This window comes from Gracilinanus agilis, chromosome 4 (genome assembly GCF_016433145.1).
Source record: "Gracilinanus agilis isolate LMUSP501 chromosome 4, AgileGrace, whole genome shotgun sequence".
Taxonomy (NCBI): domain Eukaryota; kingdom Metazoa; phylum Chordata; class Mammalia; order Didelphimorphia; family Didelphidae; genus Gracilinanus; species Gracilinanus agilis.
In genome coordinates, this window is record NC_058133.1 from 20,310,838 (window position 1) to 20,331,686 (window position 20,849).

Below are 20,849 nucleotides of genomic sequence, written 5' to 3' on the forward strand. Positions count from 1 at the left end.
ACTTTCCTCATAGGTAATATAAAACAAGGAGGCTATAGTAGTATGGTCTCTGAGCCTCCTTTCACCTCTAGAACTGGCTGGTGATTCTGAAGTTTCAAGATGAATGTCAAATAGTTGTGGCAGGGGTAGTTTGATAGCACAGTGGATAGAGTACCAGACTTGGAGTCAAGAGAACCTGGGTTCAAATCTGGCCTCAGAAATTCCTATCTTTGTGACCCTAGACAAGTGACTTAACCCCAATCATCTTGCCCTTGTCTGTCTTCTGTTGTAGGACCAATAGTATTGATTCTAAGTGAGAAGGTAAGGGCTAATAAAAAAAGAGTAGTTGTGGTTGAAAAAATTCCTCATTTTGTAACCAAGGTGGGGATGAATTTAGTCAGAACAGTCTTCAGGTTTCTGCCCAAAGCTGAAAATTTTGTAGTTTGGTAGAGGATGAGCTTATCTGGAAGAGTTTCCAGTAATGTAGGGTCACCTCTGTACTATCTTGAGCCAATGGAGGTCTTTGGTTGAGGTAATCCTGTAGCTGATGCAGAATTGTAGAAAGGAGAGGCCTGAGTACCCAAAAGAAAGCTATCGCTGACATTTACTTGTTGAATTTTTTTTGTATTAATAGACTGCTAGATGGCATAGTTATGGTACTGGAGTTAGAAAGAGCTGAATTCAAATCTGACCTCAGATACTCTACTAGCTGTGTGACCCTGGGCAAGTCATTTAACTTCTGTTTTCCTCAGTTTCCACATCTTTAAAATGTGGAAAATAATGGCACTTACCTTTCAGGGTTGTTATGAAGATCAAATGAAAAAAAATAATTTTAAAGGACTTAGCATAGAACCTGGCAAGTAGGAGGTACTCCATAAATAATATTGTTGTGTTGTTGTTTTAAGGTTCATAAAATATATTTTAGGACCATCTCAGGTGATTTCTATAATAATAAAGTGGGTGCCATTTTTTCAACTAACCTATGATGAACATCATGTCATTTAGGATGAGGAAACTCCCTTTCCCAGTGGAAATGAGCATCTGTTCTACTAGGCTGAAAGGGGAAGGGGGTCCAGGGGCTCACAGTTAGTAGGTGTCTGAGGCAGGATTTGCACTTATGCCTTTCCAAGTTGAAAGCCAATTTTTTATCCAATTTGTTGTTATTTCAGTCATACCCTATAGTTTTCTAGTCATCTCTTCAAAAGTGAAGTGATATGGACTAGAGGATCATGGGATCATAGATTTTTATCTAGAAGTGGCCCCAGAGGCCATCTGGCTCAAGCTCTCCTATCTTACAGATGGGGAAAATATAGTCCCCACCCCAATTAACCTTCTGTCTCAGGCTCACAAAGCCAGTAAACATTAGAACCAGGATTTGAACTCACATCTGCCTCACTTCCAGTCCTACCCTCTATTCACTATACCACCCTTCTTCTCAAATGATAAATGGGAATGTATACAAGAAGCTAGAATTAAATATCTCTTTTCCTGGTTGTGTTTTTTTCTTAATTTTCACTATTTCTTCCTTGTCTTTCAGAGCCCAAATGGCAAGGGAGGGGGTGGCATAGGGAGGGTGATTTCTCTCCTGCTCCAACACTTATGTCTTGGATTAGCAGGTGTGGGGCCACATGCTTGGCTAGCAGGTGTGTGGGGAAACTCTTGGAGACTCAAGCCTTCTAAATTCAGGGAAATCAACCCCCTGCCAAACAGTCAGCTAATTTCCAAGGTTCAAGTTTAAGACCTCCTTGGGAACAGTTATTTTCCTGTAATCAACCAATCCTATGTGTGCTGCACCCAACGTGGAGCCTGGGGCACAGTGGGATCCCCCAAAGAACTATTTCTCCTTATGGACTCAATGGAAGATCCCCCAGAGCTCAGCTCAGGAACTGGGTCCACTCCAGCCTAATTGTCCCCAGTGCAGGGAGAAACTGAAGGGATTTAAGAGGACAGACCCTCATGCATTCAAGAAGAGCCAAAATACAGGTGGAAAGCAACAGGGGGGAAATTGGAAAGGAAAACGGGGTGGTTACTCAATGGGCATTTGTCATTGGGATTCGAGTTTAGCTCCTTGTTTTAGGAAAGACATCGACAAACTGGAGGGTTTCCAAGTACAGTGATTAGGATGATAACGAGGCTGGAGACTGGATCAGATAAAGAGCAGTTTAAGGAACTCCATTAGACTCAGAAGATCTGAGTTCAAATCCAAACTCTGCTACTTTGTAGCCGTATGACCTCAGATTAGTCACTTCATCTTTCTTTGTTTCCTGAACTTTCAAATGAAGATATTAGAATAAATGGCCCCTAAAGACATTCCATTTCTGGATCTATGAGCATCTTCATAGCTATCAGAAAGTATTTTAAGGATGGTCATTTGGAAGAGGTATTGCAATCATAGAATATGCTTACTATATTCCAGTCACTGCACGAAGTGATGGGGATGCAAATAATGCTCTTATCTCCTACCATGGTCTCCTGCTAAAAAAGCAACCAGAAAAGTGTATACAGGATACACTTTAAGTTTAATCTGCATTTTAGACAGACATTTTCTCCATCCTTTTTCTAAGTCTAAACCATCAATGAAACAATATCAGATTTTATTTGTAGCCTTTACCAATTTCTGATGAGTAAATGCTCACATGAAAATTCAACCATTTGAAGAGTCAAGTCATAGAAGAGGGATTAGACTTGCTCTGCCTGGCTTCAGATGTCAGAACCTGGAGCAATGGGGGCAAGCTGCAAGAAAACATGTGGCTATTTAGGTCTGATGTTAGTTAGGAAGAGCTTCCTGGTAAACCAGTGATTCCCAAAGTGGGCACTACCGCCCCCTGGTGGGTGCTGCAGTGATCTAGGGGAGCAGTGATGGCCACAGATATTTATCTTTCCTATTAATTGCTATTAAAATAAAAAAATAATTTCCAGGGGGTTAAATGATATTTTTTTCTGGAAAGGGGACAGTAGCCCAAAAAAGTTTGGGAACCACTGTGGTAAAATAAGAGTTGTTCCAGAGTAGAAAGAGCTTTCTTGGTTTAATAGTGAGTTGCCTGTCATTGGAGCAAAGATAGGGAACTTCTTGTCTGTAATATAGGATTTTTAACCTTGCCATGTTGGCTTAGGGCAAACCTGTCAGTTGCCCTGGATGGAATGTTGAAGGTGGCATGAGCCACAGGACAGACTTTAACTGTTGAGTATGCTGCTGAGGGAATACTTGTTCAAGTATAGGGAGGACTAGATATGGCTTATTTTAGCTCTGAGATTCTGTGATTCAGAGATTTTCATACTTTTAGACAAATATCTATCCCCTTGGTTCTGGGTTCAAATGTGGGTTCTGATACTTTCTAGCTGTGTGATCCTGGACAAGCCACCTCACCCCCATTATCTAGCCCTTACTGCTCTTCTGCTTTGGAATACACATATTGATTCTAAGATCAAAGGTAAGGATTTTAAAAAATCTTTCCCCCTAAAACTTTTTCCCATCTAATAAGTTCCAGTTCTGTTCTCTCTCTTCCTTTCTCATGGCAATCCTCTTATTTGAAGGCAGTCTCCCTATGTCCCTCTGAACTTCTCTCCTCCTCTGACCAAACATCCTTGTTGCTTCAACTGTTCTTCATCTGACACCATTCTCAGCCTCCCATTATCCTTCTTCTCCCATTTCAGAGGCTCTCTCATTGGTTAAAGTCCTCTGTACAATGTTGGCATCCAGTTTCAAAATAAAAGTTCGAAAAAATGTTCATCAGCTCCCAGGTTCTTCTTCTATCAAATGAAGCTAATAATACCTTGTCTGAGATTTGATTTAGCAGAGCATAGACTGGAAGTTGTGTGTTAAATAGACAAGGGCTGATGACAGATCCCCATGGTCCTCTACTGGAGACCTTCCTCATGGATAGGAATCATTCATGATTTCTTTTTCATTCTCAGTCCTAATGTGTTTGATTTCTTCTTCTGGAACTGTGTGATGGTAGGTAAGTCACTTTACCCCGCAACCCCCCAAGGAATTTCTAAGACTCTGAACTGGTTTGAACCCCACCTCTGCCACTAACCTTTTGAACAAATTTCTTCCCTTTCCCTGGGTCTTGGTTTTCTTATCCTTAAAATGGTACTGTGATCTACAGTCTAATGACTTGAATGACCTTGAGCAAATGGCTTTTATCTTGCTGCTCCCCATCCAGAAAAATTGGGGGCTCCACGTTTATTATTCTATGATCAGAGCTGGCCTTGAAGGTCTCTTCCAACTCTGAACCATAAGACCCGAAATCTGTGTTGTTTACCTGCCATGCCCTTTAAGGGAGCAGACACAATGACAGAGCTGGCAGGTCTCCCCCAGTCCAAGCGGCATTTGGCTGCCATCGACCCTTCTTACTCCTCTGTTTGGGTAATGAATATGTGGTTTACAGTCTGGGTAAGTCAGACAGCAGATTGGGAAATAATCACCTCCCCCCCATGGCCCCCACCCTTTGACCTTCAGCACCTCATCCTCAGAGTCTCTGTGAGCCACCTCCCTGAGCGCTGAGGGGAAAATAAAGGGATCCAGAGAGCAGAGAGGAAGCAGCGAGTTATGAATAAAGAAACAGGTACCTAGGCGAGATGGAATGTTGATAAACTCCTGTGACAATGCAAATGGAACAATTACTGAACGGTGATGTTAGCAGGCAGCCTCCCAGACACTCGCTGCGATGCACTGTAAATTAGTTTGCAGAACGCCAGGGGTTCTGTCACTTCCCGTCTACTCAAGGCCAGCTCTCTGGTGGCAATGCCAAGTGGGACAGAGCTGCTTCCCTAGGACACGGGAGCTGTCAAAGATCATAGCCTTACACTCTGGACTGGACAAAACAGGCCTCCAATTCCCCCCAGCAAAGGGAGGGAGATACTCTTGCCAACAGGGAGAGCAGGCCCACAGGCTCGATTTTGACTGAAAAAAAATGTTCTTGTCTCCAAGATCCCATTCTGTTTCTCCTTTTATTGACACAGGTCAGCAACTCATTCACTTTATAGTCTTGGAGATTCCTTGGGGGGATTGAGGGAAAAATGACTTGTCCACAGTCACACAGCTCCATAAAAAGAAAGTGACTCACCCACAGTCACAAGGCTGCAGAAATAGGATTCAAACACATTTGGATCGAGGATGAAAAAGAAGCCTTAAAAAGTTCATGTCAACCAGGAAGGAGGTCACCAATACAGGGCCATGGGGATCTGTCCTTAACCCTTAGCTGTTTAACACAGAGCTCCAAATGCCACCTGCTCCAATCCAGTGGTTAGGTTATGGTTAGGATCATCTTGACTTAGAGCTGGAAGGGACATTCTAGGCCATCAAACCCGTCTCATTTTATTAAGAAAGAAACTGAGGCATAGGGTGGTTGAGTGACTTGTCTATGTTCATACGATAAGCAGTAGAGCCAGAATTTGAACCCAGGAGCCTCCAGTAGGAAGTCAATATGTTCTGGAACATCCTAATAGTGCTCTCTACCTCAGGGACAGTTGTTTCTTGGAGGGTGCTCTGGGCAAGGAAAACTCTCCACAGATTCCTTTTGCTTCAGCTCTCCAAAGAGGGAGCTTTCCAGTCTCCCTGGTATAGATCCCTCCCCTCTTCCTCCAGCAGAAGTAGTCCCCTGTGGAACACACATGCCAGGTACTTTCTTAAAAGAGGGAACATTCCCTCACTCCTGCTACACACAAAGCTTCATTCACAAAGATCCTCTCCCTCTTCCCTCCTTCACATACTTCCTCTCCCCCACCGTCTCTTCCTCCTGGTCCTCCCTCTCCATCTCCCCTTCCCTCTCTTCCTTCTTCTCCTCCTCCCTTTCTCCCTTCCTCTTCTCTTCCCCTTGTCTCTCCCCCATCCCCTTCCCCTCTTCTCCTTCTCTCCTTCCCACCCCAACCCTTGCTCTCTTTCTTGATTGCTTTTAGCACACAAGCTTTGTTTTTGTCCCCATCTTCTTCACCTACAGGATGTACCTAGGTGAGCAGGGTGCCCTTGCAATCATCTTCTTCCTTGGCGTGTTTTCCTTTCAATGAATGCCTCACTGCAATGGACTCTGAAGGTCCCTTCCAGCTCCAACATCAGTGCCTTGTATCTGTGAACTCTGGGGCTGCAGTCTCAGAAAACGAGAAGAAGCTTCGGCTCCGAGAAGGAGCAGGAGGGGACGTGCTCTCTACTGACCATTGAGGGAAAAGTCAAGGAGAAAAGAAATATTCAAGCAGAGCCCTCTACAGAGGGGATCCTGAGCCCTCCCTTCTACGCCTTGCTAGAGAATGCTGAAGAGGAAATCAGGAGACTTCATCTCCAAACACTGCCGCAATCATCATCCTAATTATCAGCAATGTTATCTGACAATTACCTTGCAAAGTGCTTTGCCCACATTATCTCTTTTGTTTCTAACAGTAAACCCTGACAGGTGGGTGCTACAGGTATTAAGCATCTTTTACAGCTGAGAATATCAAGGCTCCATCGCTAAGTGGTTGACAAATGATGCAATATGTGTGAGAGGTTGGATTAGAACTCAGGTCTTTCTAGCTCCAGATCAAGTACACCATCCATTATGCCATACTCCACCAGGGGTTCTGTAGAACAGGATGGTTCAGTTCACTTCTGCGTTTTATATCCCAGCTAGACGTACCCCAGAGCTTAGGAGTGAATGAATATGCTTTAATGCATTGTTTCTTGTTTGCCAGGTATGGTGTTTCTCCTTCCCCTCCTTCTTTCCTTTCCTTCTTCTTTCTCTGTTAAGCAAAATGTGCTTCTGCACCCAACTCCGTGTGTTTAGTCTTCCTTCTTTTGACTAGTCCAGATGAGAGTAAGTTCATCATTTCTCTATCAGGCATCATCGAGCCTTCATTTGAAAATCTCCAGTGACGAGCAGGGGATGGAGATCTCACTACTTCTGGCCCATTTCTGAGTAGTTCAAAATAGTCAGGAGATTTTGACCCATTGCTTTGAGATCTTCTTTCTGGGGCTGGACCCGACAAACTTGACCCCTTTTCTATAGGACAGCCTCTCAAAAGTTTGACGATAATGATACCTGTCTCCGTTGTTTCTTCACTGAATCTTCATGGAGTTTTCTAGTCCTTCCATCCTTCCCCCATTACTCTGTGGGCATTTTCTGGTTGGTCACTGTCTATCCTGAAATGTGTCACCTCGACAGCATCCTAGCTATGGTCTCACGAGAAGACCACAGAACTATCCTGTTCATTGCATTCTATATAGTGTATCTCTCTTTTTTTTTTAAACACTTACCTTCCGTCTTGGAGTCAATACTGTGTATTGGCTATAAGGCAGAAGGGTGGTAAGGGCTAGGCAATGGGGGGTCAAGTGACTTGCCCAGGGTCATACAGCTGGGAAGTGTCTGAGGTCAGATTTGAACTCAGGACCTCCCATCTCTAGGACAGTCCATCTCTATGGTAGCATGCTACCTTTCAAAGGTAAATAAATGGCTCTCAATCCACTGAGCTACCCAGATGCCCTCTTAGTGTATTTCTTTTAACGAAGTCTAGGTTCTTTTTGCCTCATTCTCATCATCCCACTAAGTAGCCATGGGGCCTTTATAAAACTGGCTAGCCTCTCTGAAAATTGGTTTCTTCCTTTTAATAAAGTAACAGAGTCAGGCTGAAAGATTCATTTCTCTATGAGGTTTCTTCTTGCAGAGGCATTCCATGGAGTATCGTAGGGTGGTGGGGAGGACTGATGTTCAGTTGTTTCAGTTAGATCTGACTCTTGGGGACCCAATTTGGGGTTTCCTTGGCAAGGTTCCTGGAACAGTTTTTTATTTCCTTCTTCAGCTCATTTTATAGATGAGGAAACTGAGGCAAACAGGGTTAAGAGACTTGACTAGGGTCACATAGTAAGTGTCTGAGGCCAGATTTGAATTTAGGTCTTGATTTCCTAAATCTATACCAGGCACTCTATCCACTGAGCCACCTCACTGTCCCACTTTGAATGGCAGGAATCACACAAATGTACTTACAATTTTAGGTTTGTTTAATAATAATATTCATATAGATTTTTAACATTGGCAAAAGGCTTTATATATATGAGCACATTGGAACCTCCCAACCTCTTTGTAGTATCAACCTACTTCTTATAAAGTGTGTGACCTTGAGCAAGCCATTAACCTCCCTCAGTTTCAGTTTCCTCATCTGTAAAATGTTTTTTTTTTAAACTCTTAACTTCTGTATAGTGGCTCCTTGGTGGAAAAGTGGTAAGGGTGGGCCATGGGGGTCAAGTGACTTGCCCAGGGTCACACAGCTGGGAAGAGTCTGAGGTCAGATTTGAACCCAGGACCTCCCGTCTCTAGGCCTGGCTCTCCATCCACTGAGCTACCCAGCTGCCCCCCTCATCTGTAAAATGAAAGAGTCAAATAAAATGGTTTCTGACATCCCTTGAACTCTCCTGGCATCTCTGCTTTATAGATGAAAAAGCTGAAGCTCAGTGCTAAGAAATGCCAAGAAAAAAACTCTTCCCTCTAGTCATATAAATAGTGTCCAATGCAGGATTTGAATGCAGGTCTTCCTGATTTCCAAGTCCATCACTATGGTAGCATGCTACCTTTCAAAGGTAAATAAATAGAGATGCTTGTTAAGCAAACAAGCATCATTTAAGCCAAGTTAACATGCTCAGGTTGGGATCATCTTCTGTTGAAAAATTGCTGGTGATTTTGGTCCAAAGGGCAAAACGAGCCCCGGAGAGTGGGGCTTCCCTTGGCCATCCTCCCTGACCCTCTGCGCAGTCTCTGCTGTGTCTCTGAGAACAGACTGTTTGTCTCACGGGGCGGAACCGAAGAAGACCATTTGTCGTCTGGTAAATGAGCTGTTACTCTTGCTTTCTGTCTCCTCTTGACACCCGGGGCTGTCTTGGGGAGAGAATGGAGTGGTGCATCTTAGTAGATTCGAACAAATATATATATTTATTCACAAATATTTATATGTATATATGCACACAGGCACACACACAGACACACGTGCTTTCTGAGTTGTGGCCCCAAGTGCTAGGTAGTCAGTCTCCTTCCTCCATGGCCCATTAGGTAGAACACATGTAGTTTATCAGAGGTGATGGAAGGGTGGGAGGCACAGCCTCCAGGGCAGAGGGAGTGAGGGAATTCTGCTTTCTCTAGTCAGCCCACCTCTCCCCTTTCTTCTCAGCCTGCTGAACAGGTTGCTAATTAGTCCTAATTGGAATCTCTCTTATTCCACCAGGGCTGGGGCTGCCGTGGCCAGTGCAGCTGGTCTAAATCACCCAACAGCTGCCAGTTGGTCAAATGTCTTTATTTCTCCTGCACCCTGAATTTGAACTCATAACCTGGAAGACAGAACTTTGTCTCCAGCTTGCTGTCCCTTGGGTCTGTTTGTGAAATGGACTTGGCTTCTTCAAGACTGCCTTTGGAGGGTCTGGGAGATCTAATCCTTGGGCCAATATTAGGTGCCTCGGCCTGGAAGAATGAGCATTTTCCAATCAAGTGATGCCTACTCACTTTGGTCAGTGCTGGGGATTAAGCAGGTCATGATGCTCTCTTTTTTTTAAACCCTTAACTTCTGTGTATTGGCTCAAGAGTGGTAAGGGTGGGCAATGGGGGTCAAGTGACTTGCCCAGGGTCACACAGCTGGGAAGTGACTGAGTCCAGATTTGAACCCAGGACTTCCCATCTCTAGGCCTGACTCTCAGTCCACTGAGCTGCCCAGCTGCCCCCCATGATGCTCTTTTTTGAAAGGTCCCATCCGTCTCTTTCTGGGTCCAGCGATGGTGACTTTCCTTCAGTCCTGGGCTTCTTGGGTGCCCGTCTGGAATGGAGAGCATGCATGTGGCTCTGTTGATAATGTGGCTCAAGCCTTCACATTTTTAACAAGAGAAAAAATGATTTCTTTTCCTAGTCCCCGTGTTTCCCTCGGCCACAGTGGGTGACACGTTGGGATGGCGGCCGGACGGAAAATGAGAGAGACAAGCACTCTGTGATTGTGTTATCATCCCAGGCCCTGGTGAGCCGGGTATTTTGTATTTTGCCTAATTGTAGACACCCAGGCTAGGGTTTATTTTTCTCATTATGTTTAAAACCCTCCAGTGGTCCAATATTGTAATTTTCTAAGTGGCTCCATTTCAGCTCAGCTAATTGAACAGATCCAAGCTCATTTTGAAGGGTTTTTTTTTTTCCCTTTCCTTTTTCTGGTGCTTCAGTCACTGGTAAAAGTCTAGACAAGCTGTCAATCACCCACAATAGCCGACTCTACTGGAATAATTTAAGTTTACACGGCTCTTTCATTCTGGCATTCATGCCCTCCTCCATGTTTTCATACTGAGCACAGAGTGATTTACGGGGCAGAGTCACCAGAAATTTCAGGGATGGGAGATAAGACTCCGGAACTTTATTGGGATTTTGAATTCCTGGAGTTCTGATCAAAGGCTTTGAAGTTGCATTAGAGCAGATGAATAGGAGCTGACATGTATATATGAAGTAGGATCGTGGGTAGAGAGCTCTCAGGGGTCTCGGGGGCCAGCTGTTCTCCTCTTGTTTTACTGAAAAGGAAATCAAGGCCTGGGAGAAGGATCGATTTGCCCAAAATTGCACATTGGATCAGAGATTTAGAAGGGGAACCGGCCTAAGGGATCATCTAGTTCAACCCTCTTATTTACAGAAGAGGAAACTGAAGATCAAGGAAGATTGCATGACTGGCTGGGGTGGGCCTGGGGCAGAATTCAAACTCAAGTTTTCCTGACTCTAAGTCCTATGCTATATCCACTAGGTCAGGGGTGGGCAATGTATGGCTCTTGAGCCACATCTGGCTCCACCTCCCGACCGGCCAGGCCGGGCAGAGCCCCAGGATGTGCCCCAGGGGAGCCATATTCCAGCTCCTTTCCCTTCCATCCTCCTCCTTCCACAGGCGTTTATGGCTCTCAAGACCAAAAAGGTTACCGACCGTTGCACTAGAGACCCTCTTGAAAATAGCACCTAGCTTTAGGCTCCATTTTAATTCTATATAAGATCTTAAAAGCCCTTTTGTGCCTCACATATATGTTGTAGGTATTACAGATATTTTCATCTCCATTTTACAGATGGTAGATAGTGTCATGGAAACATGAAAATAGAACTGGAAAGCCTCCAAGAGGTTGTGGAGTGGAGCAGCTAGGCGGCTCAGTAGCTAAAGTGCCAAATCTGGAATCAGGAGATCCTCAGCTGTGTTACCCTGGGCAAGTCCCCCTACAAGTCTGATCCTCAGCCACTTCCCAACTGTGTTACCTTGGGCAAGTCAACCTCAATTGCCTAGCCCTGTGTAAGTGAACCAATGGCTTATGTGCCAGACAGGGTGCTCCCTTCCCTTTTTATCACCACCTACCTGCCTCACTAGATTGAGAGTCAGGCTTAGAGATGGATGGCTCTGAGTTCGCATCTGGCCTCACATACTTGCTAGCTGTATGATCCTGGGCAAGTCATTTAACCCCCATTGCCTAGCCCTTACTGTTTTTCTGTCTTAGAAACAATACATAGTATTGAGTCTAAGAGGCAAGGTAAAGGTTTTATAAAAATTATTTTGATATAAAATCAAAAGATTCCATTTTAGAAAGAGATGATTACTTTGGCAATGATATGCTGGGTGATTGGAGGCAGAGGCAGGAAAACAACTAAGATGCTATTCTAGCAGGGGCATCTAGGTGGACTGAAAGCAAGGACTAGGGATGGGAGTTCCTGGGTTCAAATCTGACCTTGGATACTTCCGAGCTCTGTGACCCTGGGCAAGTCACTTCACCTTACCATCCCACTGCCTTGGACCAATACACAGTATTGATTCTAAGATGGAAGTTAAGAGTTTTTTTTTTTAATTTTTAAAGAGGCTATTCTAGCACTCCAGGAGATATGGGTATGAACTAAGATAGTCAAGGAGGTAAAGATGTTAGGGAGATTGGAGAGTTAGAATTGTCAGGTCTGGGAATTGATTGAATAGCTGGAGTGGGAAGAAGGAGCTAAACTTGAGGAGATGTTGGCACCATCTTTAAAAATGAGAAAATTAGGAAGGGTACCTTCATAAACAGTGGATAGAATGTTGGGTAGGTCAGGAAGACCTGAGTTTGAATCCTTCTTCAATATCTGTGTGACCCTGGACAAGTCAATTAACTTTTTAGCCTTAGTTTCTTCATCTCTAAAATGAGGATAATAGCTTCCTCACAAGGCTGTTTTGAAGGCCAAATGGGACAATATGTAAAAATATTTTGAAAGTCTTCATGTGGTAAAGAAATGCTATTATTATCCTTCTCCTCATATCATTATGTAACATGATGAGCTCAGGTAATTCATGTTCACGAAGTAGAACATTCCATCTGAAGTCAAAGGACATGGGTTCAAATTCCAGCTCTTCTCTCTATTGGCTGAATTGCCTTGGGCAAACAATTCTGTCTCTTTGAGGCTGTTTCCTTATCTGTAAAGTGTTTGAACTAGATGATCTTACTTGTTCATTTTTGATTCAAATATATTTTATCTTTCAAAATACATATAATAATAATTTTCAACATATGTTTTCCAATATAATAATATCCAACCCATTTCCTTCTCTCCCTTTCCTCCCTCCACTTGGAGATGGCAAGCAATTTGATCTGGATCATACATGCATTATCATACAAAACATACTTTCATATTGGTTATTGTTTTTAGAGCACTCATACAAAACAAAAACCAATAAATAAAACCTTAAATACCCTGATGTAAAAGATAGTTCGCTTTGAACCACATCCTTCCAACTCCTTAGTTCTTTTGCTGGAGGTAGATAGTATTCCCCTTGTCCCAGATCAGTGCATTGCTAAGAATAGACAAGTTTTCACAGTTAATCATCATATGATATTGTTGTTAATGTATACCATGTTCTCCTAGTTCTGCTTCTTTTGCTCTGCATCAGTTCATGCAGATCTTTCTAGTTTTTTCTAAGATCATCTTGCTTACCATTTCTTATGGTATAATAGTATTCAATGACTAACATATACCACAATTTGTTTAGCCATGCCCCAATTGATAGATATCCCTTCAATTTCCAATTCTTTGCCACCACAAAAAGAGCTGCTATCAGTATTTTTGTACAAGTAGATCCTTTCCCTTTTTTATTATCTCTTTGGGATACAGGCTCAGTAGTGGCATCATAGGATCAAATAGTATGCATAGTTTTATAGCCTTAAAAGCATAATTCCAAATTGCTTTCTAGAATTGTTAGATCAATTCACAACTCTACCAACAATGCATTAGTACCCCAAAATTTGCCACATCCCCTCCAACATTTATCCCTTTCCTTTTCTGGCATATTGGCCAACTAGATGACCTTTATAGCTCTAGAACAAGGACATGGAAGAGAAAAAGACCATGAAGAGCAGTTGAAGCATCCAACTCTCCCCACTACTTTCTTCCCCTCAGCTACTCACACACTGCCTTCATGATGGCTTTTCAATCACTACTGTTGGAAGCAGTAGGGATTGACAAGGAAAGTGTTCTTCCTTAAGCATAACAAAAGGGGCTTAAAAGGTTGCGGTGCAGGGAATATCTAACCCAAAGTCTATTTCCTAGTTCCCACTGAATACAAGGCTACAGAGGGCATTGAGGTTGATGCTGTGAATCAATGATTTTGTAATTTTTAAAGCAAGAGAAATATCAAGATCAATATTGCATCTACAATGTTTTCTGCATAGAAAATAACTGGCATTTTGTTGTGCTTCCACTGGCCTGACTCTAGATAAATGCAATATATATTTATTAAACATTTCTTGAATGCAGCACACAATGACAGGCAAAGTTTAGGTAAAGCATGATCCTTATTGAGCTTATGGTCTAGGAGGGGGCAATAGAGCTATAATATAAATTTAATAAGCATCTATATGAGGAAGTATAGTGCTAAGTTTAGTTTGGTTGACACATAATCCCTGCCTTCATGAAACTTTTGAATTAGAAGAGGGTTATGAATATAATAAAACATCAAATCAATTAGTATTAAATCAGCATCCTTATTGTGTTCAGAGCACCATGCTATATCCCTAGAGAAATAAAAACTTAAGTATGAATCAATCCTTGCCCTCATAAAACTCACAGTCTAGAAGAGGTAAAGATGAACAAAGAGAAGTATAATGCATAGCATCGATTCAATTTAATTGGATAGCCATTAGGCACCTACTATGTGTCAGACACTGTGCTAAGTGCTAGGGATACAAAAAAGAGGAAGTCTTTTATTCTAATGGGGAAGTGATATGAAAACAAATATACACGAAAAACTATACAGGAGAAATAGGGAATAATTAAAAGAGGGAGGATACTGGAATTAAGAAGATTAGGAAAGGGTGCCTATAGAAGGTAGGATTTTAAGGAAGTCTGGAAGGTCAGTATTTAGAGTAGAGGAGGTAGAGCATTCTAGGCATGAGGAACAGACAGAAAGAAAATGGCAGAGTGTCTTGTTCATGGAACAGCCAGGAGATTGGTATCACTGGATTGAAAAGTGTGTGTAGATGAGTCAAGTGTACAAATACACTTGAAAGGTAGGAGGAAAGGTAGGAGGAGGCCAGGCAGGTTATGAAGGGCTTTGAATGCCAAACAGAGCATTTTGTACTTGCACACAGAGACCATAGGAAGTCACTGGATTTTGTGTGTGTGTGTGTGTGTGTGTGTGTGTGTGTGTGTGTGTGTGTNGAATGGAGGCCAGCAGAGAGTCTGAGACAAGAAAGGTAGATTTGAGAATCAACAGTATAGAGCTGGTAATTAAATCCTTGCGATCTTATGGAATCATCAGATGAAGTAGCATTTTAAAGGGAGAAGCGAAGAAGCTCAGGACAGAACCGTAAGGGACACCTAGAGTTAGAGATTGTGATCTGTAAGAGTATCCAGCAAAGGAGACAGAGAAGAGGCAGTTGGAGTGGTAGGAGAGAAACCAGGGGAGAGAGATATCCTGAAAACCCAGAAAGAAGAGAATATCAAGGTGAAGAGTCTAACAGTTTCAAAGGCTGCAGAGAGGTCAAGGAGAATAAGGACTGAGAAAAGGCAATTCACAGATTGTTAGTAACTTTGGAGAAAGCTGTTTGGTGGAATGATAACATCATAATTCACACAGTAAGAGATTAGGAAGAAAAGGAGAGGAGAAATAAATTGGTTGCAGTTATAAAGCAAGGTGCTGGGTGAAGAAGTTCATGGCAACTTTACCAATAGTGAGCAAGGGAGGTGGTATAGGGGAGGAAGTATCTGAGTCTGATTATAAAGGAGAAGTAGGAATTGATCACTTTAAGCAAATAAAATGATGTTCATACTCTCATTGGAAGGAAGGGAGATCTTGAAACCTTGCCTGGGGCACATAAATCTCATTTTAGGTCTGCTGACCATTTTATCCTATTCTCAATGATTTCTTTCTTTCATTCCTACAGCTTTCATAATCTTTACCACTCATTGCCTACTGCTTTCTTCTTTCCCTATACCATCACTTTCCATAATCCCATCCACTCCCATAGGTTCAGTTATCATCTCAGTGTGGATGACTCCTTGATCTTTATACTCATATATATATATATATGTATATATATATAAAATATATATACATATATTATATATATACACACATATATATACACCATATTACATGCCATCTATATACTCTAGCCTTATTTCAGAACTCTAATTTCACATTAACTGTCTCTTGGGCATCTCAGCTTTGATGTCCTATAGGCACGTTAGCACAATATGTCCTAACTAGAGCTTGTTATTTCCTCTACTCCAGTGCTCCTTATGTCAGAACATTTTTTTGCCAAGGGCTCCACAGTTCTTCTAGTCACTTAGATTTGTCACCTTAGCCCACTTTCCTTCAGTTCAAATTTCTAATTGGTTGTCAATTATTATTGATTAATTTTGCAACTATCATCCCATCCTTTGCTTTCCCCTCATTCAAACATCCATCACTCTTCTGAAGACTCTTTTCATCTCTCATTTGNTATATATACATATATTATATATATATACACACATATATATACACCATATTACATGCCATCTATATACTCTAGCCTTATTTCAGAACTCTAATTTCACATTAACTGTCTCTTGGGCATCTCAGCTTTGATGTCCTATAGGCACGTTAGCACAATATGTCCTAACTAGAGCTTGTTATTTCCTCTACTCCAGTGCTCCTTATGTCAGAACATTTTTTTGCCAAGGGCTCCACAGTTCTTCTAGTCACTTAGATTTGTCACCTTAGCCCACTTTCCTTCAGTTCAAATTTCTAATTGGTTGTCAATTATTATTGATTAATTTTGCAACTATCATCCCATCCTTCGCTTTCCCCTCATTCAAACATCCATCACTCTTCTGAAGACTCTTTTCATCTCTCATTTGGGCTGTTGAAGTAATGTCTTGACTGGGCTCCCAGTTTCCTATCTCTCTTTTTTCTAGTCAACCCACCAAATAGCCATGAAGAGAGTCTTCCAAAAGCACAAATTTGACCATATTACGAACCTCCAGTTTCCTTGAAGATAAAATCCAAACTCTTCATCTCACCCTTCAGAAGCTCCACAGTCTGATTGTCACTCGCCTTTCTGGGGTGATTTCTTTTAATTCTCTAATCCATCCTCCACACAGCTTTCTGATTAAGTGGCTTCACATCATCAGCCATGGCTCTCCATTCCAGTTGAAGTGCTTTGTTTGAGATCTTGGCATCCCATCTCCAGCTTCTGCAGAATCTCTGCCTCCTACATGGAATGCATTCCCTCTTTACCTCTGACTCTAACATCCTTTTTATCCCTTATTTTATGTCTTAGAATCAGAACTAAGGATCAATTCCAAGGAATAAGAGAGGCAAGGTCTAGGCAATTAAAGTTAAGTGATTTGCCCAAGGTCACACAGTCATGCAATGTCTGAGGCTAGATTTGAACCCAGGCCCTTCTGTCTCCAGACTTGGCTTTCAAATTCACTGAGCAACCTAGTTGCCCCTACCTCTTAATGGCTTTCTTAATGGCTCACCTCTTGTGTAAGCCTTTCCTGATACTTTTAGTTGTTATGGCTCTATCCCTCCTTAGGTGCTCAGGTATACACTTATCTGTCTATGTGTCCCTTTGTTCCATCCCCCAACAGAATTCAAGATTTTTGAGGTAAAAGACTATTTACTTTTGTCTTTGTGTCCCTACACTTGACACCTAATAGGTTTTTTATAAATGATTGACAGAGTGATTGGATTATTGCTGGATATTTTATTAACTATTAGCTTGTTTCTAAAATAGGGTATCACAAAAGCCTTAGTCTTAGAGTAAGAGAAAAGTCTTGGACTTTTGGGGCACCCTGCATTTCTAGTTAGACGGTGGGTCCCTCAAGGGCAGAGGCCTGCTTATTTGATTTTACTTCAGTGCTTTGTACATTGTAGGTACTCAATCAATAAAAAAATGTCTTAGAGTAATCTTGGAAAGATGGAGTCCAACCCAATCTTGATGATGAATCAGGCCCAGAGAAGTGATGCTTTGATTAAGGTTGCCCAGGTATTCAATAGAATAACAGGGAGTGGAAACCAGGCACTTCAATCTTAAATTCATTTTGCTTTATGTGATAGAGAAGTATACCTGCTGCCATCTCTAGTAATAATCACTGCTATTTTATAGCATCTTAAGTTTGGCAAAGAGCATTTCTTTAATTCAACCCCAGAATAAACCTGGGAAGTGAGTGCTACTATTATCCCTATTTTATAGATGAGGAAATGAGGCTGAAAGAAAGGAAGTGACTTACCCAGGATCACTCAGCTATAAATTATCTGAGGTAGGATTCATATTTGAGTCTTTCCAAATTCAGCACTTTATGCCTTGTATTCCTTAACAGCCCCTAAGGCCTTTCTATGGGAACCCGGTCCTCTAAGACTTACTTATGCTTACTATATCTCTATGAAATCTCAAGAGAACCAAGCATTGTTCTCCTTGCCAGAGATGGACAAACTGAGTTCTAGAATCTTTGGTAGCCTAAGTGTCAAACTACTCTGTCACATCTTAACTAATTATTCAACATCTAGGTGATAATAACAGCTAATGTTTATATAGAACCTACTACATGTCTGCTACTGTGCTAAGTATTTTATGATTACTTTCTTATTTGACCCTCACAGCAACTCTGGCAGGTAGAATGGTTGCTATTATCATCCCCATCTGCAGATGGAAACTGAGCGACTTTTTTAGTGTCACTCAGCTAGTGTCTCAGGCCAGATTTGAACTCAGTTCTTCCTGACTCTAGTTCCAGTGCTCTGAAATTGTTGTACTCAAGCGTATAACACTAATTTGTTTATCTTTCTGTCGACTAATGGCCATGTCTGAGTGATGGCTCCTTGAATTTTTATATTCCAAGCAAAATCTCTGAAGGGAAGCTGTGTTACCTTAGCAAATTATTTTTTTTCTCTGGGGCTCCATTACTCATGTGTACAATGAAGACAGTAGATGGGCTCCAAGCTCAGTGTCAGACATAATGTAGGATTCTATTTATATTTGCTGCCTCTTTCCTCTTCTTTCCACTCATAGGACTATGCCCCTATTCCGGTTTAGATCACCTCTGACTGAGATCATTGTGATGATCTCCTAATTAGGTTCCTTGTCTCTAGTCTTTCCCCTTAAGTCAAGTCAGTAAGCATTTACTAAGTACCTACTATGTGCCAGACACTCTGCTACATGCTGGGGATATCAAGGGAAATCTAAAAATATATATTTCCGACCCTCAAGGACCTCAAACTTCAATGGGAAGAACAACATTCAAATAACAAGGTCAAAACACAATATAGAGAGGACAGATTGGAAACGGTTAATAAAGGGAAGGCACTAGACTTAAGGGAGATTAGGAAAGACTTACTTTATTTTATTTAATTTTTTTGATTTGCAAAATTTTACTTAACAGATTTAAAATATTTTCCCATGGTTCCATGATTCATGTTCTTTCCCTTCCCTCCTCTCATCCTCCTCCTGTAGTCAATGAGCAATTCCACTGGGTTTTACATGTGTCGTTGATCAAGACCTATTTCCATATTATTAATATTTGCATTAGGGTGATCACTTAGAGCAGTGATTCCCAAAGTGGGCACCACCACCCCCTGGTGGGTGCTGCAGCAATCCAGGGGAGTGGTGATGGCCACAGGTGCATTTATCTTTCCTACTAATTGCTATTAAAATAAAAAAATTAATTTCCGTGGGGCTAAGTAGTATTTTTTTCTGGAAAGGGGGAGGATGGCCAAAAAATTTGGGAACCCCTGACTTAGAGGAAAGACTTACTTTAGAAGGAAAAAATTTAGCTGAGAAATAAGAGAATACAGGGAACCAGGAGAAGGAGATCAGTGGGGAGAGCATTCTAGGCATGAAGGACAACCAGTAAGAAGCTGAGTCAAGAGGTAGAAAGTATTGAACCAGAAACTGAAAGAATACCAATATTACCAATATATGTTGTTGTTTAGTCATTTTCCAGCTGTGTCCGACTCTTCATTATTCTATCTGGGGTTTTCTTGGCTAAGATACTGGAATAGTATGGCATTTCCTTCTCCAGCTCATTATAGAGATGAGAAAACTGAGGCAAATAGGGTTTAAAGACTTGCCCATTGCCACACAACTGTTAAGTGTTTGAAGCTAGATTTGAACTCTAGAAGATGAGTTTTCCTGACTTCAGGCCCAGTTCTCTATCTATGGCACCACCTAGCTGCCCCCAAAACATCAATCACAACCATAATCACATCAACAGCAAAGGTGTAAGAAGATTAGAATGGTAGGAAGGAGTCAGGCATCTTCCACAGAGTTGCCAAATTGATATTCTTAAAGAGATAGCTTGAATGTGATTCTCCTCTGCTGAAGAAGCCACAATGGCTCCCACTTATGACTAGGATAAAATACAATTTCCCCTTCCCCTTTGGCATTTAAAGCTCTTTTCAAGTTTATATTCGTTTTCCATGTTTAAATGTTATTCTCTTACTTTGTACTCTTTGTTCAAGCTTCTTGCTGTTTATCTTACATCTCCATTCCATCTGTTTTCTCTAACTATACCTTTGAACATGCTGCTCCCCATGCTTGCAATGTTCTTTGCCTCCCTCATCTCTACCTTGCAGAATCCTTAGTTCCTTTCTGAGCTCAGCTCAAGTGCTAACTCCTATGTTGGGGTCTTCCTGTCCCCAAAGTAAAAGGCACCGTCGTTCATTCTTCTACAATGTATGTACTTTTACCAGTATGGTCTCTGGACAAGGGAGTGTGGATGGGTTGTTGCAACCAGACCCTGCTACTGCCAAACCCAGCCATTGGTCTGCTTTCACTTGAGAGAAACCCAGATGAAACATTCCTTGCACTCAGCTACAAGATTTGAATTTGGTGTGAGACACATCTCTAATGTTCTCTTTGATAAGTGTTGCACACATCCCAGCATGAGCCAGGAATGCTAAATTGGTAATAGCTTCCCTAGAGTTTTCCTTCGTGGTGCTGGGTGGTGAGTGATTGAATCTGAATTCAGTGGGACAAAAAAATGCCTTATCCCTTCTCATCATCAGTTGGCCCTCCACTTCTCCTCCATGCTTTCTCTTCATCACAGTAGCCTCTGAAGGTTCACTAAGAGAGAAACCATATTTCCCTTTGGTTCTTGTGAATATGAAGGCATGGTGGCTTCATGTTCCAAGTCCGGTAAACATTTACACTAGAAGATGCTGTGGGCAAAGGTCTAGAGGGGCTGCTGATGTATTCAGACAACCTCTGGCTTTTGGCATTCAGCATTCCTATTGAATTCCCTCTTGGATATCCAGATCTTCCTCTCTGACCTGTAGCTGATTTCTCTTCCATGAAATGGTTCTTTCTGAAGTGGCCCAATTTTCTTTTATGTTTTGGAGAGAGGCTGTTCCCAATTAGAATGTGTGCTCCTTGAGAGGAAAGGATACTCTTGATCTTTCAGTGATATCAATGC